General features: G+C 33.6%; 1 protein-coding gene across 2 annotated transcripts in view; it reads right to left on the reverse strand.

Moving 5' to 3' along the window:
• The window catches only part of LOC129949207 (potassium voltage-gated channel subfamily H member 2), a 613,952-nt gene extending 605,306 nt beyond the window's left edge, over positions 1 to 8,646 (reverse strand). Inside the window, exon 1 of one of the 2 annotated variants that reach the window (XM_056060506.1) lies at positions 6,612 to 8,646. The gene's annotated coding sequence lies outside the window, so the exon portion shown is untranslated. The remainder of the gene's footprint in view (positions 1 to 6,611) is intronic. The other variant, XM_056060508.1, reaches the window with a different exon arrangement.
• Positions 8,647 to 27,872: the final 19,226 nt, after the last annotated feature.

Consider the following 27,872-nt stretch of genomic DNA (forward strand, 5'->3'; position numbering starts at 1 on the left):
CTGAAAATATTTCGCATTTCTTAGCTTTTTATTTAATCTGATTAATTTTGCATTTAGCTAAACTAAATGAAGTACAAATTGAAAATGATTTTAAAACAAAATCATAACTTTGAATAAAAAAAAGAAACAAAAGACTGCTTTAAGCACTTCAATCAAGTCTTAATTCAATTTAAATTGTGTGTCAAATATAATAGTAGGAGCACTTGACTAGAAGAACTTAAGAATCTCAACAAATTTAAGTCAGTTATAATTGAACAACCAAGTTTAAACATTGTTTGATTTTGTTTTAAATATTTGGCATAAGACATTAGTTATAATAGAACTAAAGCGCATTTTCGAATTTCATTATTTCCTACTGTTTATTTTAAGGTGTTTTATTTTTTTTTGGATAACACATCTTCTGTTAACTTTGTTGTTATTTCAAAAAGTCATGCTTTTTGTCAATAATTTTGGATCTTATCATTTACATCATTTTTGAGCTGGAATTAAAAAACATAACGTTTTCAAAATATGAATTATATGAATTTGTAAAATTTTAGTTTTTAATGAAACTTAAACGAATGTTGAAAAAGAGGCTAACAATTAACTTTTGTTTTTTAAAGAAAATTATTTATACAAAATTTTCATAAGATTCCGATAAGATAAAAAAACCTTGAAGAAAACGTCTTTCTTTGATCTTAATACACTTGGTTAGAAAATCATATTTTACCAGTTTTTGTAGGTTTTCGTTTCTGTCAGAAAATATATGGGATACGTTTCTTAAAAATTGGATTAGACATTTGAAAATCATTTTTTTTATCGCCATAAAACTTGTCAAAAAAGTTATTTTCTTATGCATTTAATCATTTTGCTGTAATATCACTTTTTATTCGTCAAACACACCCCTGAAGTCGATATCTTCAACTGTTCTGGAGATAAGGCGGACGAAAAAATATATTCCGAGGCTAGGATTAAAAAAAAATGAGGCTGGGATGCGACCCACACTGATAACTTCACATCCCATTTTGTGTCGGGTTTTTATATAAAGAAATAGTTTATTTTAAAAGTTTCGTTAAATAGATTTTTAGTCGAAACAAATGATTACCAATTTTAGTAGCATTTCTTAAATTTTTACAAATTGGATGAATGAAATCAATTTAAGAGATATCAAGAATCGAACATAAACTTTTTACCAAATTTACGTACTAATTTTTGGAGATTTTATTTTTTGATAAAAAACGGACTGTTGGATTTTTATAAAAAAAATCTACTGAATATCGAAAATAATATTTTCCGTGAAATAAAAAGAGTTTGAAGAGAATATTTGTAATTTTTCAAAGGCTATTTGAGTCAAATATGGAAAGACCACTTCTCCAAATTATATAACGGAGATGACGAACTGAATTCCGCTGTAAGGGAGATATAACCACTCAACCTAGCCGACGTAGATCAACAATTCCGCCTATCCGACCTTGACGAGGTGAAGATAGCTATATCTAAACTTAAGTCAAACAAAGCTGCTGGAGCTGACGGCATATCTGCCGAATTATTCAAAGCAGCAGGCTATGACTTGGTAGGGAGCATGTACCAACTGGTCTGCAAAATATGGTCGGAACAAAGCATGTCTGATGAGTGGAATCTCAGCATAGTATGCCCGATACATAAGAAAGGTAAGCCTTTAAATTGTGCCAACTACAGAGGCATAAGTCTCCTTAACATTGCGTATAAGATCCTTTCTGCCATATTATGTGAACAACTGAAGCTGTTCGTCAACAACCTGATTGGTCCTTATCAGTATGGCCTCAGACCAGGAAAGTCCACAATAGACCAAATATTCACACTACGGCAGATCTTGAAAAACCCATGAACTTAAAATCGATACCAACCATCTCTTTATCGGTTTTAAAGCCGCGTATGACAGCATCCATAGGGAAGAACTCTACAGAGCAATGTCTAGTTTTGGCATCCCTGTCAAACTTATCCGTTTGTGCAGAATGACGATGGAGAATGCACGCTGCTCTATCAAGGTCGGAAAAGATCTTACCGATTCATTTGATGTCAAAAAAGGTTTTAGACAAGGCGATGCACTGTCATGCGACTTCTTCAACGTTGTTCTGTAAAGAATTGTGCAAAACTCAACCGTTCATCCAATTACTTGGATACGCAGATGATATTGAAATAATCGGGAGATCAAAGCGTGATGTCAGTGGAGCGTTTATGAGCATTGCGACGGAAGCGAAGAAGATGGGTTTAGTGGTCAATGAGCTCAAGACCAAGTATATGCTGTCATCAAAAAAAAAACACTGAACAACGACGTGTTGGACAAAACGTCACCATGGACAGCTATAACTTTGAGGTAGTTAAGGACTTTGTCTACCTAGGCACCGCTATTAACACACACAACGGCACCAGCGCTGAAATCAAACGAAGAATAACTCTTGCAAATCGCTGCTTCTTTGGACTTAGACGGCAACTGAGTAGTAAAGTCCTCTCGAGCATCTAAAATCATCATCTTTAAGACACTCATCATCCCGGTTCTCATTTATGGCGCTGAGGGATGGACCCTGTCAAAGAAAGATGAGAGCGTTTTAGGATGCTTCGAGAGAAAAATTCTTCGAGTGATTTTTGCTCCCGTACGCATAGATGGAGAATGGAGGAGCAGATATAACGACGAACTATACGGGTTGTACAGCGACAACAGAATTAAAGTCCAACGGCTGAAATGGCTAGGTCATGTAGAGCGAATGGACATCAACGTTCCAGCCCGGAAGGTCTTCGAATCCAATCCCGTGTAACGGCGCAGTAGAGGAAGACCGCGACTCAGGTGGCGCACCCAGGTGGGAGAGGACCTCAACCAACTTGGCCAACAGCTAACTAGGGACCGAGCTGGCTGGAGACGCATGTTGGTTGAGGCCCAGGTCCGCCCTGGACTGTAGGGCCACCTTAAGTAAGTAAGTAAGTATTTGTGTCGAAAGTAAATGTTTCCTAAGTTTTAGTAGAGTTTTTTTTAGGTTTTTATTTTTTGTAAAAAATCTGCCAATTATATTTTTCTCAAAATTTTACTAAATCTTGACAACACTATTTTTAAAAAGATAAAAGTAACTTAAAGCCAATATCTCAAAGTTTTGAAAAGATATTTGAGCCGAAAATCAATTTATACCAAATTTTAGTTTAGGTTTTTATTTTTTGTAAAATAAAACTGTCAATTCGATTTTCCTCAAAATTTGTCCTAATGTTGAAAACAATATTTCATTTAAGCAAAAATTAGTTCTAAGCAACAACCTCTAATTTTTTAAAAGATATTTAAGTCGCAAATCAATTCTTGCTAAATTGTATTAATTTTTTTGTTTAAGTTTTTATTTTTTGTAAAAAAAACTGTCTATTCGATATTTCTCAAAAATGTTCAGAATGTTGAAAACAATATTTCTTATAAGATAAAATTAATTGGAAGCCATAATCTCAAATTTTTCAAAAGTTATTTGAGTCCAAAATCGATTTTTACTAACTTATATTAATTTTTTTCTTAGGTTTTTATTTTTTGTAAAAAAAAATACAAACTATCAATTCGATTAATTTCAAAATTTTACCAAATGTTAAGAACAATATTTCTTATAAGATAAATTAAGTTTGAAGCCATAATCTCAAGTTTTTGAACAGATATTTGATTAACTTGAATTTTCTAAAAATTTTACCAGATGTTAAAAACTTTATTAGTCGTTGCACAAAATTGTTTTTAAGATAAAATCATTTTGTATTCGTAAATTTTTAAGGTGGCAATTTTTTGTAAGCTTTTTTGATTTGTAAAAAACTTTTAATTCGATTTTTTCCCAAAATATTCTGATTTGGTATCACGTTACAATAAATAATATAAAATTTAATGCTAGATATTTAGCGTTTACCAAAATGTTCACCTTTTTTTAAAGTGCTATGGTAAAAAAAACCGCCCATGCAATTTTCTTGAGAGCATCTTTCGGCATTATTATCTATATAACAAAATCTATTTGAAGTCGATATATCTTCTGGTTCTTGAGCTGACAACGAAAAAAACGTCGAGAACGTACGGATGCACGGACCTAGGAACGTACGTACACATGACCGCACAACTATCTTTCTAAAAATCTTTTATTTCGGTTTTAGGGAACTTGAAACTTCGAGAAATTTCAAAATTTTCAATTTGACAAATCGGACCCATTACAGTAACTTCCTATGGGAAGTTAAAAATACTGTTTTGCGTTAACCTTTTAAAAATATTGTTTGGTTATTCTTGAATTTTTGGAAAAAAGGTGCATTAAACAGTTTCTCTAAATTCAATTAAAACAAATTAAGGTTAACAAATAAGTTTGGAAGAAACTTTAGTGTGTCACACGCAAACTACACGTTTCAGAATTATTTCTCGATTCAGTTGTCGAGAAATTCAAAGCTTTAAAATAAAAAAAAAAAGTTTATTGTTTTCTAATTAGACATTAGTTTAACGAAAATGCCACTTTAACTATGTTTCGACATTTGTATTCTTGAAATTCGTATTTTAATCTTCCATTGACAGCGGGAAATTAAAATTAAAACCTCTTTTTGAAAACTCTGTATTGAAGAACTCATTCTTCTATTAATGAATGGATTGCTTTACTTTAAATGATTTTTTTAAATTTCCCATTGGAAGTTATTGTAATCGGTCTGATTTGTCAAATTGAAAATTTTGACATTTCTCGACATTTCAAAGTACCCAGAATCTAAATCAAAGATTTTAAATGTCCGTACGTCCGTCATATCTCACAGAACCAATAGAGATATCGACTTCAAATAAATTTAGTTTTACAGATAATAAGACACAAAAATGCGGAAAGGACTTTCAATTTCAATGTTTGCCTCCAAATTAGTTTACACAACAAAGTATAACGTTTTTGCCATCTGGTAAATTTTTGAGAAAAATCAAATAGACATTCTAAAAACACATTAAAGTTGGTAACAATTAAAGATATTGGCTTCAGACAAACAATATCTTATAAAAAATGTTGTATTCAACATTCAAAAAATTTTATAAAGATCAAACATTGAGTTCTTTCATACAAATTAAAAACTTTACAAAATTGGTAAAAATTAGTGTTCGATTCTCGATATCTCCAAATTGAATTTTGTTCTTAACGGATGGTAATGGTATTAGACAAATCAAATCTGTATTTTCTTATTTCATAAGAAATAAAAACTTTAAAAAAAATTCTACTAAAATTGGTAAAAAATTATTTTTGACTAAAAACCTCATAAAGAAAAATAAATTGAAATCAAACAAAGTATTGTTGCTCGCCTTAAATTATTTTTTTAGAAAAATTCAATTGACAACTATTTTTACAAAACACGAAAATCTACAAAAACCAAAAAAAAACTAACTGATAAAAAATGGCTTTCGACTCAAGTATCAAGTGAACTAGGAAAGAAAATGACTTCAAACTTTTTAAATCACACAAAAAATTATTATTAAAATTGTGTAAAATCCTAAGACAAACCGACAGACGGACAATGATCAAAAGTTATCAGTGTAGGTCGTATCCAAGACTCTTTTTTACTGTATAGTATTTATCCAAAATCTATTTATGATTTTCCAAAAATCAAAAAGAATCACTTTAAAAAAAATTAAAATCTCCCATCATCGTTACAAATGTTATAAAATAAAAAAATAATTCAATATTTTCAAGAATATGAAAGGTCTAAATTTTATTCAAAATCAAATCCGCTTTTTGAGCGAAGAACATTTGGTAAGTTTTTACTGTAAAAATAATACGTTTTTGTTCTTTCCATCATAGAATCAAAATTAATTTAAGCATTTAAATAGAAAAAAAAAGTTTTCTAAACTATTATTTATCGATTGTTTTTACTAAGGAACAGTAACAATTATACATTTTGCACAACTTAGTTTTGTTTTCGTCATGAAACCTGTAGTAACATATTTAAACAGTATCAATTTTGTGGTGCCACATCGAAACCACTAGGAAATGACATACCTTCAAATTTATTAAAACTCCGAAGTATTCATTCAAAGCAAATGCACTACATCAAAATCACAATTTCCAACAGCTTCAGAATTACACAATTTTAATTAACTCTTAACTTCAATCTTCCTTTTTCAAAATATGTCCAATGAACTTTAAACCTATATTTATCAGAAAACTAAAAGTAATAAAAAGAATGTTAAAAATTCAACGCAAAACAAAAACATGTCTCTAGGTCAGTAGCGTAAAAATGGTAAAGGAAAAAAAAGAAATAAGAAAACATAAATTTCCTCAATTCCTTTTTTTCTGACCCACTTCAACTTAAAAAACTCATAAAAAACGAACACGCCTTAAGTAAGAACTCCTGACATCAAAATCAGCACGAGTCCTTTTTATGAAATAAGAAGAAGAAGAAAAACTACCCCTTCCTACACAAAAACCACACACACATAGGATATGCCTACATAAATATAGTAGACTTCAAGCTAAAGCGAAAAAGGATCAACCCAAAACAAGGGTACTAAAAATAAAACCTATAATATTTGTATCCACTTAAAAAGGAGTTCTTCCAATCTTCCATTCAATCATTTAATTCAAAAAAAAAGGATCTATAGGTACGAGTTGTACATTTCCCACTCATAATATACTTACATGTAATTAATAAACGATGAAACGGAACAAAAATCCTTTTCATAGACAGATTATCTCCTCTCCTACTCCGACTCCGACTCCAACGATGACGATGATGACTACGACGCTAGTTTTTTTTATTTTTGCAAGTTGATTATAATTTACAAAATTGTAATCCTTCCGCACCGACAGTTCCGATTCCGACAGGACAAAAAGGATTTTTGATAGCTGGATAGCTGGGTGTTCTGTTTTTTTTTTCTCTTTCTATTTTTCTGTTTCTATTTTTTCCTTATTCTATTTTATGCCCCCTCAGCCTACTGCAGCGGAAATGGTTGCAGAGATCCTTCGTGTACTTATTATTGCTGCTGCCATCCATGCACGAGCATTTGAATGCATCTGGAATTTTGTATTTCCTCTTCCTTTTATTTCTGCTTTATGAGAGTTTTCTTTTTGTTTGTATATTTTGCTATAGAGATACTTTCTGTGATTGTGACTGTAAGAGTATAACTGTAACTGTGTGTATAGTATATTATATCTAAAATTGCAACAGTGTATTTTGTTTTTGTTGTTGTTATTGTTGTATTTTTGTGGGTATTTTTGTGTTACAAATAAATTAATCCTAGATTTTTTTAGTATTTTGTCGAAATGAGGTGCTTTTGGGTTCGTGAGCAGGATTAATCCGTTTTTTATATCCTTATTTTTGTTTGCTCCTAACCGAAAGGCATTTACTATAATGACGATGTAGTTTTCCTTTTTGACTTTTTGTTTTATTATTTTACACACGCGAGATACTTTTTTTTTATGTTTTATTTTATTTTTATTATTTTCTTTATTAATTAAAAACAAAAAAAAGTTGGTATTCCTTTTTGCAATGGTTCTGCTTAATTATTTTAGTAGTTTTTTTTTGTAATTATTTAAAAAATTTTAGTAAATTTTAAAGCGTATCCCAGCTACAAAACTATTGGCGTATTATTATTTATTAATTATATTAAACTTTTCAAATGAAGCACTACACGGTTAATTTTTCAACTACTTTTTTTTTGTTATAAATTTTAATTCTAATTTTAAAAATTAAATTTATGATTTTTTTTATTTTTTCTTTATTAATTTTTACAAACTTTACACTATTTACAGTAAGAACATTTTCTTTTGTTGTTGTGTAGTAATTTTCTAAATTTTCTTTCGCTGTCAACACAGAAACGAAAATTATGCGAATACTATATCGACCACTAGAGCAAAGAAAATGGGAAATTCGTTTTATTGTTATGACGAATTTTCCTCCGGAACGAAAAATAGGTATAGCGCAAAGAGCGAGGAGTGTGTATGATGGAAATACAATACGTATAAGGCGACGACGACAACGACGACGACGACGGGTGAGGACGACGGCAGAGAAGGTGAAAACGAAGACGACGACGAGACGGACGAACAACGGAATGGCAGAAGAATAGAAGGAAAACAAAACTACATATACACGCTAAAAACAACGGTATATAAAATTTGACATGCGGCGGCAGCGGATTTGTCACAGCAGCGCGACACGGCGGAAGAAAAAAAAAAACAACGGTCTTTTCTTTTTTCTTTTTTTTTAATTTCACTTAACGGTACTTTTGATGGTAAATAGTAGTATTAGTAGTGGTAATAGTAGTAGTTTTTTTGAAAAGTAGTTGAAAGTATTGAAAATCTAGTACCAAAGTTATTGTAGGTTAAAAATTCTTTTTGTTTTAATTGAAAATGTACGAAAATTTTGAATTGTAATAAAAACAAAACAAAATGACAACATCAACGTGGAGACGTATAGAGACGGTGACGACGACAATGACGATGACGACGACGGCAAGACGTTCGCGGAATAAAGAGCGTTAAAGAAAAGGATTGTTTTTTTAAAGAAAAAAAATTAATTTAAATATTTTTTTTCTATTTCTTTTTTTTTTGTATTTTCTTCCTTTTCGGTTTAGTTTTCTTTTTTTTTGTGTTTGTTAAGTGAAAATCCCGTTACACGTCCATTTTTGCCGAAGACTTCAAATCAACTGAAAATGAAAAAGTTCAGTTGTGTGGAAATGTGTGCAGAGAAGTTGCAATATTGAGCGAAAAGTTAGACAAATTGCCAAAAAGGAAAAACCGGAGAACTTACTTAAAGTAGTATTTTTCTTTTCTTTTTTCATTTTCATATGATGGGAATTTTCTTTTTTCCAAAAAAGAGAGAACACAGAAAATGAAAATGAATTTAGGGAAAAACGACACCAAAAAATAAGATAAAGAGAGAGAGAGAAAGAGAGGAATTTCCATAAAAATTTATCAACAATTTTCATATTTTCCGGCTTTTTATCACGAATGGTTTGTATGTCATTCGGTTTTTCAGTTGGAACAGTACGGATACGGTACCTTACCTATTTACGGTCGATTCGATTTTGTTTACACACAAACACTACTCGCACAATGGCACTCTCTTTGCTAAAGGAAAATGCAAAATAAGTGAGAGAGTGCGTGTGGCGGAAAAGTGGTGGATTTTATATTTGCTTTTGTTTTCTTTTAAATTCAATTTTTGGCAGGAAAAACGGAAAATTTTAATTCACTTTCTCAGAGAATTTTCTTTTAGTCTTTAGTCACGCCATGCAGACTGTCATTGTCATGTCGGGCAGGCAGTGTGAATTTTTTTAGTTTTGGTCGAGTAGTTGAGTATAATTACATACGAGTAGGATAATGTTTATTTTTGTTTGGAAAAAGAGAGAAAAGAGATGAAGAGAGCTTTTACCAAGTTCATAGGGTTGCTAGTGTTTAGGAGTGGAGACTTTACAGTTGGCTGTGGGAAAAAGGTACATTAATAATAAAAATTAAATAAAGTAAAATAAAACAAAATTATAGAAAATAGAGTAAAACAAAATAAAAAAAAATAATAATATAAAACAAAATAAGCTAGTATAAATTTAAAAAAAAAGATGCTGGGATGCGACCCACACTGATAACTTCCCATTCCGTCTGTCAATTTGTCTTGCTAAAAAGTTTGTCTATATGTACTCGTATCAATTTTTACCAAATTTGCGTACTTTTTTCTGTAGATTTTATTTTTTATGAAAAAACGGACTGTTGAATTTTTATATAAAAATTACTTAATATCGAAAACAATATTTTCTGTGAAATAAAATAAGTTTGTAGCCAATATTTTTAATTTTTTAAAAGCTATTTGAGTCGAAAGTAAATTTTTACCAAGTTTTAGTATTGTTTTATTTAGAGTTTAAGTTTTTGTAAAAAAAAACTGACGATTCGATTTTTTTCAAAATTGAATCGAATGTTAAAAACAATATTTAATATAAGATAAAATTAGTTTGAAGCCAATATTTCAAACATTTGAAAAGACATTTGAGTCGAAAATCATTTTTTTACCAAGTTTTGTTAAATTTTTTATAGGTTTTTAATTTTTTGTAAAAAAAAAATGTCAATTCGATTTTATTCAAAATTTTATCGAATATTGAAAACAATATTTCTTATAAGATAAAATTAGTTTGAAGCCAATATTTCAAATTTTTGAAAAGATATTTGACTCCGAAAATGAATTTTTACCAACTTTTGTTAAATTTTTGTTAGGTTTTTAATTTTTTGTACAAAAACTGTAGATTCGATTTTTTTCAAAATTTTACCGAATGGTAACAACAATATGTTTTGAAAGATAAAAGTAGTTTAAAGACAATATCTACAATTTTTAAAAATATATTTGAGTCGATAATCAATTTTTACCTACTTTTATACATTTTTTTTTTAGGTTTTTATTTAAGAAAACTGTCAATTCGATTTTTCTCGAAATTTTATGGAATGTTGAAAACAATATTTCTTATAAGTAAAAATTAGTAAGAAGTTATTATCTCAAATTTTTGAAAAGATATTTAAGTCGAATATCATTTTTTACTAACTTTTGTTAATTTTTTATCGGTTTTTATTTTTTTGTAAAAAAATGGTCAATTCGTTTTTTTTCAAAATTTTACGGAATGTTGACAACAAATATTTTTTGAAAGATAAAAGTAAATTCAAGCCAATATCTCAACGTTTTGAAAAAATATTTGAGGCGAAAATCAATTTTTACCAACTTTTATTAATTTTTTTTAGGTTTTTATTTTTTGTAAAAAAACTGTCAATTCGATTTTTTTCAATATTTTTCAGAATGTTGAAATCAATATTTCTTATAAGATAAAATAAGTTTGAAGCCTAAATTTCAAGTTTTTGAAAAGATATTTGAATCGATATTCAATTTTTACCAACTTCGAGTAATGTTTTTTTTAGATGTTTATTTTTTATAAAAAAAACTGTTCGTTCGATTTTTCTCAAAAGCTTATCAGATGTCAAAAAAATAATTCTTCGTTGCGCAAAATTGTTTTGGAGATGAAATCGTATTTTAGTCGTAAAATTTTGGAGACGACAATTTTTTTTTTAAGTTTTTTTTTTATTTGTAAGAAAAACCGTTAGTTGGATTTTTGTCAAAAAATATACTTCTTTGATATTACGTTACAATATATTATATACAATTTAATTCAAGTCTCTAGCGTTTTTGGTTCGTAAGATATTTAGGGTTGACCAAAATGTTTACTCTTTTTTTAAACTGCTATGGTAAAAAAACCATCCACGCAGTTTTCTTGAGAGCCCTTTCTGCATCTTTCTGCCATTTTATCTGTATAAAAAAATTTATTTAAAGTTGACATCTCTTCTGGTTCTTGAGCTATGGAGGACGAAAAAAACGTAGCGAACGTACGTACACACGCACGCACAGACATATTTCTACAAATCTTTTATTTCGACTGCAAGGACCTTCAAACGTCGAAAAATGTCAAAATTTTCAATTTGACAAATCGGACTCATTACAATAACTTCCTATGAGAACTTGAAAAACAGGCACTTAAATAAACAAATTAAAATACGATAAAATAAATAAAATACAAATAATATAAATACAAATTATGAAAACATAAAAAAGGACTATTTTGTTTAGTGTTTTACATTTTGAAATTTACTTATCGATTTTAAATTTAATAATTTTATTGAAAAAATCCAAAATAAAATAATTATAATTCAAATTATAAATTTAAAGTAACTTAATTTTTATTTTCCTTGTGGGTTTCTGCCGCTGGCGCGAGGTTAGTTGGCCTCGTAAGAAGCATTAATTAAAATAAAAATACTAATTGACAGAAGGATTGGGGTGCTCAACACTCCCCCCCCCAGTATGTCCTCTTGAGGTCCTACTATGTCTCATTCTTTGAGCCGACGAACATCAAGCACCGCAATTTTTGTAGCTGGCCTCTCGTATATACCAGCAACAGTTTTAATCAACTCACTTCTCACTCTACCATCAGCGTCGACTTACACTTAAGTAGCAATGGTTCTTCCTTTTGGCCAACAGAATCTAGGACTATCAGAATCAGCAAAGAGTACGATGTCATCTACTTCGATTGGATTTACTTTATCAAACCATTTGCAATGTCACGAAGCCATCTTTTCCAAAATGCATTTGCAAGTTGTTGAGCGTCGTTGCCAATTTCTTCGGAGTTGCACCCCCTCGCTTACACCTTCGATTATTGACTTAATACCACTAGAACTGCCAAGCAGAAAGGGGTTATGAATCGGGGATTCCTCTTCTTCATGATCAATTAAAATGTATGTAAATGGTCTAGAACTAACAATCATCTCCACTTCCATTAAAGAATTAGGTAAGAGCTCATCATTAGTATTGCGTGATGTTAAAATTTTATAAAGTACATATCCTTAACGGAATGCACCAAACGCTCCCAGGATCCTCCCATATGTAGTGAGCTGGGAAACGCCATTTCATGGAAGAGCTCGTAAACGCAACCAGTTATCAATCAGTTCGAAAATTTGTCAATTTACGCTCCGCACCTTTAAAGTTTGTGCATAGTTCAATAGAAAGCCACGTCTGGCCAAATTTCCAAAATGGAGCATAATTGATGACTTTTGACATAACCTTTAGCCATCCTTTCCAGGAAGAGAAGCGTTCGGGTTTAATAGCAATAGAACACTCACCACCCAGACTATATATTGGGCGCGTTGTTCCTCATCTGTTGTTTTACTTTTGTAATCTTCTTTTGGCCAGTCACTTGAATTAAGTTTTAAGAAGGATGGTCCATTTAACCATCGACTGTCGTTTGAAAAATCAGGAATCCGTTGCTTTATCAGATACGTTTTCTAACGTTGGAATCCATCGCCAGTCAGATAATTCCGTCAACTCGAGTATCTCGCTAAAGCGAAAAGCGACAAACTGCTTGTGACGAAGCCAAGATAGTACAGTAGGCGAATCTGACCAGAATGTAAGTTTAGAAATTTCAATTGAATGGGTGGCTAGAAGGCTCTTGGCCAATCGAGCTCCGATGACGGCTGCTTGAAGCTCTAATCAAGGAATTGACATCAGTTTCAAAGGAGCTATTGCTAATCATCCAATGTGCAGTTTTTCAATGTTAGTTTGTGCATTCCTCAAAAGTTACCTAAAAGTCCAGGTAACTTAGAGGCCAATTCTTGTTGAAGTTCAGGGTTGCACAGATGATTCGCCAAACCAGAGTCTTTCATGGTGGCACATATATTTTGTACCTCTAGTGCAGAGTCAATTATTGTTTCTGGACGATTTTGTTTAGGTGCTGCCATTTCTTTGATTTGCGACAACGGGACATCTATTATTAGTTCTTCATTCGTAATGTTGATAATATTTGCGTCATACAAGATTCATGCAGCAAGAAGTTTCGAACTGAATTTCGTGCTTTTCCTTCCAAAGCTTGTCAAAGACGAAGAAGGTTTTCCGGATCCACATAGCTTAGTTGTTTGCTCGAATGTGTTCGAATGTATTCTTCTGGGTCACCATCAAATTTAGGAAGTTCTTTTGATATTCTTCTACTACTTTCTACTCTCTTATTCCTTCTGTGTTTCTGCCGCGTGGCGCCAAAATTATATCGAGGTTAGTTGGCCTCGTTAGTAGCATCAATTAAAATTAAATTATTGATTGACAGGAGGATTGGGGTGCGTTTGGAAGTTAGGCAAAGGCATTGCCAGATCTTCCGTAACAGAAATATTGACTTAAATTTTAGAATATGAAACATCTTTTTGTTAGCTCTGGCTTTGAAAAACTATCAATGATCTTTAAAAATGTTGGCAACGTTGTCTTATCAGAAACCGTCATTTTGTATTAAAAAATAGTCCTTTTGACATCATCACTGATTTAAAAATGCATTCAGTATGTAAATTTACCGCATTAATTATTTTCTTCTGTCTGAAATGTTCAATAATTAATTCGCACATTAGCTTTGCAATGAGTACAGGAATTCTATATTTAAGACCTTGAATTGATGCACCACCCTCATTGTCGTATGAATAAGGTCCAATCACACCATCAGCACTCACAAAAAGTAGTACTTTAAGGACATTTAAAGCTTTTCAACAACTACCCCCGTATTTTCCGAGCTCCAAATAACACAATTCTGCACATAAATTTAGATTCTGAGGTGGAAAATAGATGAAAGTCGAAATTATCTTGAGGCGATACTTTTTGACCTAATGAATCTCTGGGCGATGTTGGGCTCGAGAGTAAACTGATGGCCATTCCTAGAATCACGGGTATTACGGTTTAATTTGTTTAAGGGGAGGAATGCAACTGGATATTTCAGTAGACCATAGTCCTTTAAAATGACGGTAAAAAAAGGTGAGACAAGAAACTTTGCGACTATGTTCGAGTGACGTTATCAAGTTGGTGATGTTTATGTCACCAATCGATTTTACAGATCTTCTTTGAATACTGTCCATGAAACCTAAAAAATTTACTGGAGCACAAGCCTAGAGATGATAGTTATATTTAAATTTCGGACGTATATTAGTTTTGTAGATTGTAGCCAGATTAGACGATTTTTGGCGACATCGTACATGTGATCGCTCCACAAAAGGTAGTATTTCAGTTTCGTTGATGACTTGCATCTGATAGATAGGATAGATAGATCGCTTGAACGATAAAAGACAACATTGGAAAGGAATATGAAAAGCTAAGAGTGCTATCGTCAGCGAAACAATGTATTGGATTAGAAGTAACAGACAGGATATCATTTATAAAAATGGGGGATAGCGTCGGTGACAAAACGGAGCCCTGGGGCACACCAGCATTTATTTTAAGGGCTTCAGACTTGAATCCATTCAAAACAACTTGAATTGAGCGGTTCGAAAGAAAATGTCTAATCCAACGAAGAAGAGATTCGTCAATACCAAAAGCAAGCATTTTCGATAAAAGAACTAGATGCCAGTGATATTTTAAATTCTTTTGAAATATCAAGTGCAATAAGCTTACTTTCTCCAAAACGATGTAAAGGTTTTTTCCACTGTTCGGTGAGATGCACCATGAGATCACCAGTTGACCTATTGCTACGAAAGCCGTATTGCCGGTTATTAAGAAGCTTCCGTTTCTCAAGATATTTCTTAAGCTGATATTTAATCAGCGTTTCCATGGCCTTAGAAAGAAGGCACGTTAGTGCTATCAAATGCAGTTTTCCAACTACTCGGAACGAGTCCAGAAGAATCAAATAGATGAAAAAGCTTACCCAGTGGATTTGTTAGCGTTGAAGAACACCTCTTCAGAATAATAGCGGGGATATCATGAATGTTGAGATCTTTAAGAACTCTCGCCACAGTACGATAGATAGATAGAAAGTACAGTACGAGTACGAAGTACATTTAAGCGTTCAAGAACTGGAGTCTACTAGACTACCGAGGAAGCATGATTTCCAGTTAACGATCCTGACTAAATTATTGAGACCGTCCAGTTGGCTTTCTCGTACTTCCAAACCGTTCTCTTTGGATCTCTTTCTTTAACTGGAGTTTTTTGACACATTTAAATGTTTTTTTCCTTCGCTAATGTGCAGCCCCAGATTTTGTGTGGCGTTCGGTTCTACCGATGATGTCAAATCCGTCTGCATTATATATTAACAGGCTGGACCTGGTGATGATGGTCCCTCTTGTTGACGGGCCAGCCATGTTAAAGAGGCGGCAGGATTGACCATCCCCTTTTCGTAGTCCATTGTAGATATTGATTGGTCTGCATAGCAATCCGGCTATTTTAACTTGGCTTATTATATTGGACATAGTCAACCTGCATGGTTAGGTTAGGTTAACGTGGCTGCGGATTTAGAATCCACACACTTAGGCCAAAAGAAAAAGCCCATTGTGATACCACATGAATCTAGATAATTACTTCTTACTAGTCGAACCATTTTTAGCTTTTTACAAAGCGAAGAAGATAGTGTAGTCTCCCAGATGAAGTTTGCGTCTTAGCGAAAGAGCAGATTGTTTCCTCTTCTTCTTCGCCCATACAGCTCCTACAGATGTCATTTGAGGCTACACCAAGCCATATTGCGTGTCTGCCTATAAGACAGTGTCCCGTAAGGACACCTAATAGGGAGCTAATATGAAGTCTGCTTTGAGATAACAAGTTTTTAGAGAACTTTAGGTCCAGTGAAGGCCTTATGAGTTTTGTGGCAAATTGTGCCACCTAGAGTTTGCTATCGCTAAAGCTGTTTCTTTTAGCAGAAGATTACGTGCAGCTATCTCCTTACCTATCTTCTCGCTTTAAGCTGAAATAGGTATGACGGTCCCATTTTTAGCGAGTTCATCGGATCTGCAATTTCCTGTGATGTCTCTGTGGCCTGGCACCCAACAAAGGTGAATGTTATATTGTTTCGCCATCTCCAAAAGAGACGATCGACAATCGAGAGCCGTTTGAGATTTGGTTGAGACACCGTCAAGAGATTTAATAGTAGCCTGACTGTCAGAGAAGATGCGGATATCAGAAGTTGATATCACGTTTTTTTAGCCAGGAGATAACCTCTTTGATCGCTTACATTTCCGCTTGGAAGACACTACAATGATTAGGGAGACGGAATGAGATGGTTAGATTCATCTCTGAATGGAATGGATACTTGGAAGTTTTTTCCAAATAGGGACTTACGTAGTGTAGTCTATGTACTTTGGTATAGTTTCCAACTTAATTTTGTATCCAATATTAGACGACCAAGAAATTTGCCTTCATTGGTAAAAATTAGTGGTACACCTTTTATTGAACGAGGTACAATTACTGGGATCTTTTATTTTCGTGTGAGAAGGACGAGATCTGTTTTTTGAGGATTAATACTAAGTCCGCAGTGATCAGCCTATTGAGTGGGCATATTGAGTGCATTTTGGAAGAGGTCTCTCAGTGTATTGGATGTTCCCCTGTGACATCATCGGCATATGCAACCACTCTGTAGCCTTCCCTCTCAAGGGATATTAGTAGTTCGTTAACCACTATGTTCCACAGAAGAGGGCCCAGAACACTAATTTGCGGAGTGCCTCTACTGACAGACCTTTTTGTGCAAAAATCCCCCAAACTTAAAGTTTATGATCATCAGTCAACCTACATAGTCGTGTCAATTTCGGTGGGATGCTAATCTCTAATGGCTTGTATAGTTATGTATGTACTGACTCTACTACACAAACCTTGTAGAATTTTTGGATGATCTGGTTCATAAACAAGAAAAATTGTATACAAATATTGTTACGGTAACGAGTTTTCTAAGGTTGAAAATATTGTAGATAATTTGAAGATGTCAATTTATACAAGATACTGCGGCTAAAAGGGAAGCTCGGCTTAATTCAGTATTTAAGAAATAATGTGAATTATTGTTCTAAATAAAAATTTGAAATGTTGCATTCGAAAATTCGGTAAAAAGACCAACAAGAAAAACCGTTTTGATAATATAAAAAGGCTAACAAAACGTTTCTTCTGTTTAAACCTGCTTAAAGAATTTTGACCACACAATATTTTTAAATTTTAATATTTTTTCTCCTGTGAATTCCTTTGATTTTAAATCTAATGATGAAATCATCAAATCTAGGAAAATGGGCATTTATGTATACAAAATATATGTTTTGGTGGAAATCCATATTATTTCGAAACATTTAAGTTTAACTTACTATAGTATCCCTGACCTTAACTTTGAAAGCTCAAATGTTAAATTCCTTAAACGCATAATTATATTAGATTCATCTAAAAGACAAATTTGCCGAACCTAGATCTATATAAACATATTTCTTTTCCGGTGAAAATACTATTTCCAACCACATTTTCAAGTTACCTATTCCAAAAAACTCATTAGCCACAAAGCAAAGGACACAGGTTCTAATTTAAAATCACATTAAAATAAATGCCATGCAGTGTCTTTTCCCAACAAAACTTTACTCCAAAAATGTTCGTAAAAATGAATAAATAAATTAAAAAAAAAAAAACAACACCAGTATAAAAACATCCGCATTAAAGGTCATATCCCATTCATGGCGGTTCACTGAACTAAAGTGTTTTGTGACCCGGTGACATTAATTTCACCATATCGCCATCACAATTTCAAAAACACACACGAACCAACGAATGAAAATTCGCTTTTCACATTCGTTTTTTCGTAATATCCTCGTTGTTGGTGGTTTTTGTTTGCCATTGTAAATTGGCAAAAACAAACCAAAAACTTTTGTTGTTGTTTTTTTGTACATACATATGTATATACGAAAAAAATATGTGTTTACGTTATGACACTTTTTCGTAAAAATTCATTTTTATCTAATCTTGAGTTTTTTTTTCAATTTTTCAGCGGAAACGGATGCCAAAAAATTATCCGCCCAAAATGGAAAATCCACTCACAACAAAAACACAACAGATTGTTGTCAAAAGAAAAAAAAAGTTGCTATAACCAACAAAAGGATACGAATACAATCAGGAGCAGCAGCATCAGAAGCACGCTTCTTGGCTGCTGCGCTGCAACATGGAGGCGATTACGGAAGTTGGTGGTGGTGTTATTTTGGTATGTAGCGTTTTTACAATGTTGAATTTTTATATTTCAATGAAAAACCAATGTTCCAAGTTTTTAGTTATGATTTTTGTTATTGTTGTTGTTTTCTGAGAATTTATCAACAAACCAAAAAGGTTAAACAATGATTATTTGACTATGATGTATTTTTGGTTGATATTTTTTTTGTCGAAATTCTAGCTTTTTGTTTTTGTTTTTTATTTTTATTTTAGTTTTTGTTATTTTGTGGAGGGATTATTGATTTGGTATTTTTTGTGTGATTATTTGAATGGGAATACACGTCTACGACGAGGACGAATCACACTTAAATGGATTAAGGAAGTTAATAAAATTGAATTGTGATTTTATAGGAATCCATATGATGGGACTTTTTGGCAGAAAAAAAAAACAATCTAGAGAGGATTAGGTGAGTGCCTCTTCTAGCTAAGACAATATTATCTAATTTCGCACTTTGGCGAGTTTAAATCTTATTGAATTATATAAGATTATATATTTATCAGTGGCATATATAGAATTCAGAAATAGTATACATCTGATCAATATAGTCAATCCGGACCAATCAACACTATTATTGAATCCAAAAGAAGGATAATCGGACAGCTAAGATAACAATCAAAACCTTTCAAAAATTAAGAATTTAACTCAGAGGTAAAGGAATCCTTTGCAGTATATACTTACTTACTTACTTACTTTATTTTACGTGGAGATACAGAGCATCATGCTGCTGGTCCTCAAGTAATAGATCCCACCAGCTTACTCGATCTAAAGCTTGCTGTTTCCAGTTTCGAATATTGAGCTTGCGTGTAATGGCCTCAACTTGATCACTCCACCGGAGATAAGGTATGCCTCTGTTTCTGGTTCCCTCATGCTAAGCGTTTAATACCCTACGGGCTAGAGTCCTAGCTTTCTTAATCTTTAAACACGTAGTTTTTTAAAAGTGGCAATCGCTGCACAGACAGATACCAATGAAATGTTGGCAATCTTCTTTTGATTTTAAGTTGCACAGCGTACAGAATTGGTTAAAACTACCATTGTAAGGACTTCCATTTAAATTGAGAACTTCACATCTTGTTTTAAAGATTAAGGATATCTCTTCATAACTCAGTGAATCCTTGAAATAATTTCTGGAACCAAGATTAGAAATTTAAAAGATTTTTAAAGACTTATTTCCATTTCATGTTTACAATTATTGTCTTAACAAAATAACGTTTAATTATAATGATTAATAGCGTAAAGTTAACAAAGCATTTAATATATCTTGTACATAAAGTATTAACAAATTCGTTATTTAAAGGTTAGCAGTATTTAATTATACATAATGTAAACGGTGATTTTTTAAGAGCTTGAAAACTTTTTAAAAAAAAAACGAATAAAATTTGCAAAATCTCATCGATTCTTTATTTGAAACGTTAGATTGGTCCATGACATTTTTTTTTTGAAGATAATTTCATTTAAATGTTGACCGCGGCTGCGTCTTAGGTGGTCCATTCGGAAAGTCCAATTTTGGGTAACTTTTTCGAGCATTTCGGCCGGAATAGCCCGAATTTCTTCGGAAATGTTGTCTTCCAAAGCTGGAATAGTTGCTGGCTTATTTGTGTAGACTTTAGACTTGACGTAGCCCCACAAAAAATAGTCTAAAGGCGTCAAATCGCATGATCTTGGTGGCCAACTTACCGGTCCATTCCTTGAGATGAATTGTTCTCCGAAGTTTTCCCTCAAAATGGCCATAGAATCGCGAGCTGTGTGGCATGTAGCGCCATCTTGTTGAAACCACATGTCAACCAAGTTCAGTTCTTCCATTTTTGGCAACAAAAAGTTTGTTAGCATTGAACGATAGCGATCGCCATTCACCGTAACGTTGCGTCCAACAGCATCTTTGAAAAAATACGGTCCAATGATTCCACCAGCGTACAAACCACACCAAACAGTGCATTTTTCGGGATGCATGGGCAGTTCTTGAACGGCTTCTGGTTGCTCTTCACTCCAAATGCGGCAATTTAGCTTATTTACGTAGCCATTCAACCAGAAATGAGCCTCATCGCTGAACAAAATTTGTCTGCCAACTTTTCTAGGGCCCATTCACTGAAAATTCGACGTTGTGGCAGATCGTTCGGCTTCAGTTCTTGCACGAGCTGTATTTTATACGGTTTTACACCAAGATCTTTGCGTAAAATCTTCCATGTGGTCGAATAACACAAACCCAATTGCTGCGAACGGCGACGAATCGATATTTCACGGTCTTCAGCAACACTCTTAGAAACAGACGCAATATTCTCTTCTGTACGCACTGTACGCATTCGTGTGGTTGGTTTAATGTCCAATAAAGTAAACTGAGTGCGAAACTTGGTCACAATCGCATTAATTGTTTGATCACTTGGTCGATTATGTAGACCATAAATCGGACGTAAAGCGCGAAACACATTTCGAACCGAACACTGATTTTGGTAATAAAATTCAATGATTCGCAAGCGTTGCTCGTTAGTAAGTCTATTCATGATGAAATTTCAAAGCATACTGAGCATATTTCTCTTTAACACCATGGCTGAAATCCCGCGTGATCTGTCAAATACTAATGCATGAAAATCCTAACCTCAAAAAAATCACCCTTTAATAGCTAAAATAACTATCAAAACGTTTCAAACATTAATTTAAGAAATTGATGCAGAATTAAACGAATCCTTTGAAGTGTATCCTTAGTTACTTACTTTTCTTTAGTTGGTGATACAGAGGATCGTGCTCCTGATCTTCAGCTTGATGTCTCCAGTTTCGAAGCCAAGCTGGCGTGTGTCGGCCTCAACTTGATCACTCCACCGGAAATGAGGTCTGCTTTTGTTCCTGGTTCCCTCAAGCTAAGCGTTTAATACCCTACAGGCTAGAGCTCTAGCTATCTTAATCGTTGAACAGCGTAGAGGCAAGTCGCTGTACAGTTCGTAGAGTTCGTGATTGGTTACCGGTCCATATATCATATCTAGAATCCTCCTCTCGAATATATCAAGAGATCCTTCATCCACCTGGAAAAAAGTCCATGCTTCTGCACAATATAGTTTGGCTGGGATAATTAAGGTTTTGTACATTGCCTCCTTGGTACTTCGCGATAGATCTTATTCCTTAATTGCTTACTTAGGCCAAAGAAACAGCGATTAGCAAAAGTAATTCTACGTTTGATTTCAACGCTGATGTTATTTGCAGAGTTAACAAGAGTACCCACATAGATAATTGTCATTAAGTCATCTGTTATCATCCGAGATGTTTTTCGCATCAGTCTCTCAAGAACAATATTGAAGAAGCTACATGATAGCATGGTGATTTTGAATGTTTCAGTTGAGTCTTCTTCTTATGAGGTTCAGAAAAAAATCTTTCGCTTTTTAAGAAGATTTAATTTAACCTACTTTAAATCTGCATATCTAGAAGCTAACAAAATATACAAACAGGTCTGCGAGGCTAAAAAGTTAACTAACGCACTAAATTTAGCGACCAGCTTAGAAAGGTGTAAGGATCCAAAAAATGTTTGGTGTAATGTACGGGAGTTGAGTGGTGTATTACAAGCTAAAGTACTGGAATTCCATTTCCGATCCTTGTTGACATGTCAAGATGACTTGCACTCGTTTCCTTATGTTTGGCCAGACACAGCTGATGATTTTCTTGATTCTGTAAGCCTATAATGAACTGAAACTTGCTTCTTTTAATGTTAAAAACAATAAGTTCCCAGGAACTCATATTTAGAAAAGAAGCAATATCTTCTTTCTTTTTATAACAACTTGTACGACTCCGCTTACGTTCCCTCGAGTTTTAATAAAGCTGTTATATTTTCAATATTTAAGAAAGGTGATGCTAGCTTACCTGAGAATTTCAGAGGTATTTCAATATTAAATTCTATTAGAAAAGTATTTTTTAGAATCCTATACAAAAGACTTATCATTTGGGTAGAGTAGAATCAAACAATCGACTAAGTATGTTTCAAGCTGGTTTTCGTGAGGGCTTTTCAACGGTTGACCATATTTTTGCTTAATCGAGTATTGCTAACAAATTTATCCAAAGTAGATGTATGCTTGCTTTATAGACTAACTTCCATTTAATACCGTCAATCGACAAGCTTTCATTTGTAAAATGGCATCACTTATATCTAGAAAATATACGAATATTTTGTATGTAAAACTTATGCAACAGTTTGGAATGGGTCCGAGATTTCATATTGGTTTCAAACGACTGCAGGTGTTCCCCAAGGATGCATCCTCAGCTCAATCTTGTTTGACCTTTACATTGATGATATTTCAGATAATTTACCCGGTGGTATAAAAGTACTTTTTTACGCGGATGACTTGGTTATGCTAGCGGATAACCCATCTTTTTCCAGCTACAAATCAATAAAGTTCAAACGTACTGCATATCTGGGACCTTAAAATAAACTCAGAGAAAACAACGATAATGGTATTTGAGGCACAGAGTTGTAGAAGGTTGAGAGAAAAATGGTGGTTCCTTAACAACCAACTTAATGAAATAGTACAGCAATTCAAATATTAGGGAGTGTTGATGTCTGCTAGTGGTAGCTTCAATAAACATATTCAGCATAAGAGCAAAGAAGCTAAGGTAGCTCTTAACATAATGTGGCCAACTTTCTTCTCAAACAAAAACATAGACTTAGGACCTAAATACTGAGTTTTCGAGTTGATACAACGCTTCTTCTTCAAAAGATTATTTCGGTTACCTAATTCGACTCCAATCTATGCAATTTATGTTAAATTTAGAATTGCGCCGATTTATGTTAAAATTTTTAAATTGCATGCAGATTTTCTAACAAAAGTGAATGGGTAAACCAAGTTCGAATCTTCACACATCTACCATGAAGGTTTTTTGCAAACAGAAGCATCGCCATTTAAGGAATGGACACAACTTGCCCGGTTGCATAATAGTTAATCCACCGATGCCCTAAAGGTGAACATAACACAGGCCATCGCTCAAACTCAGAAGGATCTATGCAGAATAGTCATTGAAAATTGGACCACTCGGATCCGTGCCATCGTAAGAAGCCGAGGCGGGCATTTGAATGATGTCATATTCCACATTTTATAGCATACATGCACCTTTCAAATAAAAAAATAATTTTGTTAATACCTCACACACAGCTTGTTTCATTCCATTTTAATATCTACCCGACCTTATTGGAAAACCCTTTAGTTTGCTTTTTCCTTATATTGACCCTGCTCATTTTCTATGTGTGTGTCTTCTTGTTGTCATACAAAATATATAAATATAAATTATTTTAACTTATCTCTGCTTTTAAAAATAAAAACCTGACTCATATGCAGCAGTCATTATTTTAAAAATAGATTTAAAACAAAAGTTTTTTACATACACACATAAACACAGTGACATATATTTTGTATATATAATTTGTACTCCTAGACCTAGACCAAGTAAAATGGACTCTAGAGACAATGAAATCATACAATAAGGGTTCTCATAACTTTCATCAGACTATGCGTATAATAATTTGCCATCCTCACTAAAGTTAGGCATTATTCCAAGGATTTACGTCCTTTTAAATTGTACAGTATGTGTATACATTATTTCTGTCTGGTAAAAAAGTTGTAAATCCTTTCAAAAATTCGTCTAAATTCACCTCTGGCATTTTGCTCTCATTTTTTCTTTCTTTCTCGCTTACAAACGATAATTAATTTTATTATGTTTTTAACATTCTAACGTGTCTATACCCTCCCTTGAGAATCCTTTTTGAGCTGTAAGCTCACTTTAACAATGTTAGAAGTAGTTTTGACGCTAACACTAATTGAAAATATCCCTAACTCTTAGTACCTAGTTAAACTAGATCGTCCCCCCTCTCACCCCCATCAAACTGTTTGATACGAAAATTGTGTCTCCTTGTGTCTCTAACTGCAGTGCTATAGTTATGATTGGAACAAAAGGACTCAACCATTCTGACCTACAACCAATGTCATATGTATACGTATATAGGATAAAGGATGAGAGTTAGGTATGAGAGCAGAAAAGAAAAGTTCTATACAGACCCATTTTCTGTAGAACTGAAATTCCTTTTGGCACAGTAACCAAAAACACAACAAACAAAAGGAAAATTTTAATTTTCATTTCAATAAAAATGTGACATAATTCCATCAAATAATATCCTTTGCCATGACACCAACAGTAAGGACGATTTTTTTGTTTTTTTTTTCTGTCCCTCGTTTTAATTCAGAAAAATGAAATTGAACGAAGTAGGTCTTTGGACAAAAATATGAAAGAAGGACGACAATGTAATTCTTGATGGTCTGTGGATGATGGCGTCGTCGTTTTCGTTGTCGTTGTTGTTCGTTCAGTTATAAGGCTTAATGGAACGGTCTTCGGTGTGTTGTTGCACACCAACTGTAAAAGGTTAATTAATTTCCATCCAACTGGGGATACACACCTCAAAAATAAAAATGTACTGTTATAAAAGTAAAAAAAAACAACAAAAAACACAAAAAAGTAGTAGAAATAAGGACTTAGAGCCCGCTGATGATGTTTTCCTTTCCTTGCCGGATATACCTGTTACGTTTCAATGGCGTTGCAATTAAATATACTATAGTATATATTTTTGTTTGTGTATTCCAAAGTTTGTATATATAAATAAAAAAAAGAGTACAGGCCCAAGGTTCACCACAAAACCACACAATTGCTTGTAAAATGGCGGGTAAATATAATTATCCGTAGGTTCCGAGTTCCGACATTAAAAGATACTAAGAGGATGAGGTGTGGGAGTTGAGGGGGGGAGTGGGGGTGGTGTGCAGCACTGGTCACAAAAGCATTCAAGGGAAAAAAAGTCATTAATATAAAAGTTGTATACTGCTCGTTTGTGGGGTAAATTAATGGATAGTTGTTGTCAGGTACGAGGTATGAACTAAGTATAGTATAACATTTGCATTTTTGTAGCCTGCTTCTTCTGTTTCCATTTTTTTTGGAAAATTTTTGTTTCTATGTTTTTATTCTCATTTTTACTTTTTATGAAATGTTATGATAAAAATAAAATAATGGTGTTAATAAGGTGTTTAAGTACGATATTAAGAAATATGCGGAGCTGTACTTTTACCTAAGCGAAGTATATAGTGAATGAAAATGAAATTCAATTCGGATTTCCTAATTTAAAATTTAGTCACGCAATATTATGTGAAGCGAAATGTATAATGTGTACGAGTCGAGTATGTTTATCGAATTAACATATAATTTCTGCAATAAACTTTGATTGGAGAGTACAATTAATAATGGTGAAAACAAATGGGGGTCTTTATTTTGTCCTGGAAACAAGAATGATTAACTCTATTTGATAGCAGGATTTTTGATGAAAAACTCGTCCTTTGTGTTTTTGAAGGAACATTTGTTTTTTTTTTTTATAATAAGCGCGAGAGAGGTGAACATTGTTTTTGAATTCCTAAATATTGCAATAGCTGGTAAAGACAGAGTGTGGCAAGACATTCCACATTCGCAAAGTACGGCTAAAGAACGAATCTCTGTACTTGACAGTACGACCTAAGTTGGGCTCGAGGGTATATTGATGAGCATTCCTAGAAGCACGAGTATTACGGTTGAACTGTTTAAGGGGAAAATGGCAGAGGGATATTTCTCTAGAGCATAAACCATTAAAATAATGGTAAAAGAGGGTGAGACAAGAAACATTTCGACGATGTTCAAGTGACGTAAATGATCTTATGATGGTAATATCACCAATCAATCTAAATGCTCTACGTTCAATACTATCCAAGAGGCTTAAGTAAGTTGTAGGAGCACCGGCCCAGATATGGGAGTTATACTCAAGCTTTGGACGTATATAAGACTTGTAAATAACAGCCAGATCAGAGGGGGAGAAAAACTTCTTGCATCGCCTTAGAAAACCCAAACATATTGCGGCATTTTTGGCGACATCGCGTATGTGATCATTCCACAAAAGGTGGTTGGTGATATACATACCGAGAATATCGAGATGTTCAGTTTAATCGATGCAAATGCCATTTATGGATAATGGCAAGGGGGGTATGCTTCGCTTTAACGATACAAGACAGCATTGCGTTTTCGAAGCATTAAATTCCACGCGGATTCTTATTCCCCATTGTACAATGCTGTTTAGGTCGGAATTTAATAAGCTTATCATATTTTGTCGTTGCAGTTCCACATCCGAAGAAGAAGGGTGTGAATCTGAAAACGAATATGAAAAGCTGAGAGTACTATCGTCAGCGAAACAATGTATTGGATTAGTTGTTGCAGACAGGAGATCATTAATAAAAATGAGAAAGAGTGTTGGAGATAAAACAGAGCCCTGGGGCACACCAGTATTTATTTTGAGGTTTTCAGACTTGAATCCATCTAATACAACTTGTATTGAACGATTCGAAAGGTAATTACTAAACTAATGAAGCAGGGATTCATGAAAACCGAAAGCACGCATTTTCGATAAGAGAGCCTGATACCAAACCCTATTAAATGCTTTTGAAATATCAAGTGCAATAATCTTACTTTCTCCAAAACTATGTAAAGATTTGTTCCACTGTTCGGTGAGATGAACCATGAGATCACCAGTGGACCTATTGCTACGAAAGCCGTATTGTCGGTCATTAAGAAGCTTTCTATCTTCGAGATATTTCTTGAGCCGATAATTAATCAGCGTTTCCATAACCTTGGAAAGGAGGGACGTAAGTGCAATCGGTCGGTAATTAGAGGGTGAGGAAGATTCGCCTTTCTTGAGAATAGGCTGGACAAATGCAGTTTTCCATCCACTCGGAACGAGACCAGAGGAGTAGGACAGATGAAAAAGCTTACGCAGTGGTTTTGCCATCGATTAAGAACACCTCTTCAGAACAAAAGCGGGGATACCATCCGGACCAGCAGATTTGTGTATGTTAAGATATTTTAGGACTCTCGCTACAGTACGAGTGTGAAAATAGATTTGCCCCATAGAATCATTATCTCGCTCAAGGACAAGAGGAGTCATAACACTCACTGGCGGACTTGAATTGGCGGTGAACTGCCTAGCAAAGAGATTTGCTTTCTCTAAAGAGCTAACAAATGGAGTGTCATTTACAACGAGCGTAGGAACCGAGCATGACCTTTGTGACATTGCAGTATTTGTTTCCGTAATTTTTAGTGATGCAAAAATTTGATCTGTCGAATATGGGCGTTAAAGGCCTTCCTGGCTTGCTTGAACTTATTCCGTTTTTCCTCAGTTGGATTGGCTTTAAAACAACGGAAACTTACCTTCTTGCACATCTTTACAGCTCGCATCGAACCATGCGTTTTCCTTAGGTCTGATGCTTTTAACCCTATTCGGGATAAAAGTTCTCATTCCCAAGAGAATCAAACTTGTGATCATATCAGCGCTAGCGTCAACGTCACTATCGAGGAAGCATAATGACCAGTTAAAGATCCTAAAATAATTATTGAG

Source organism: Eupeodes corollae, chromosome 3, assembly GCF_945859685.1.
Source record: "Eupeodes corollae chromosome 3, idEupCoro1.1, whole genome shotgun sequence".
Lineage (NCBI taxonomy): Eukaryota > Metazoa > Arthropoda > Insecta > Diptera > Syrphidae > Eupeodes > Eupeodes corollae.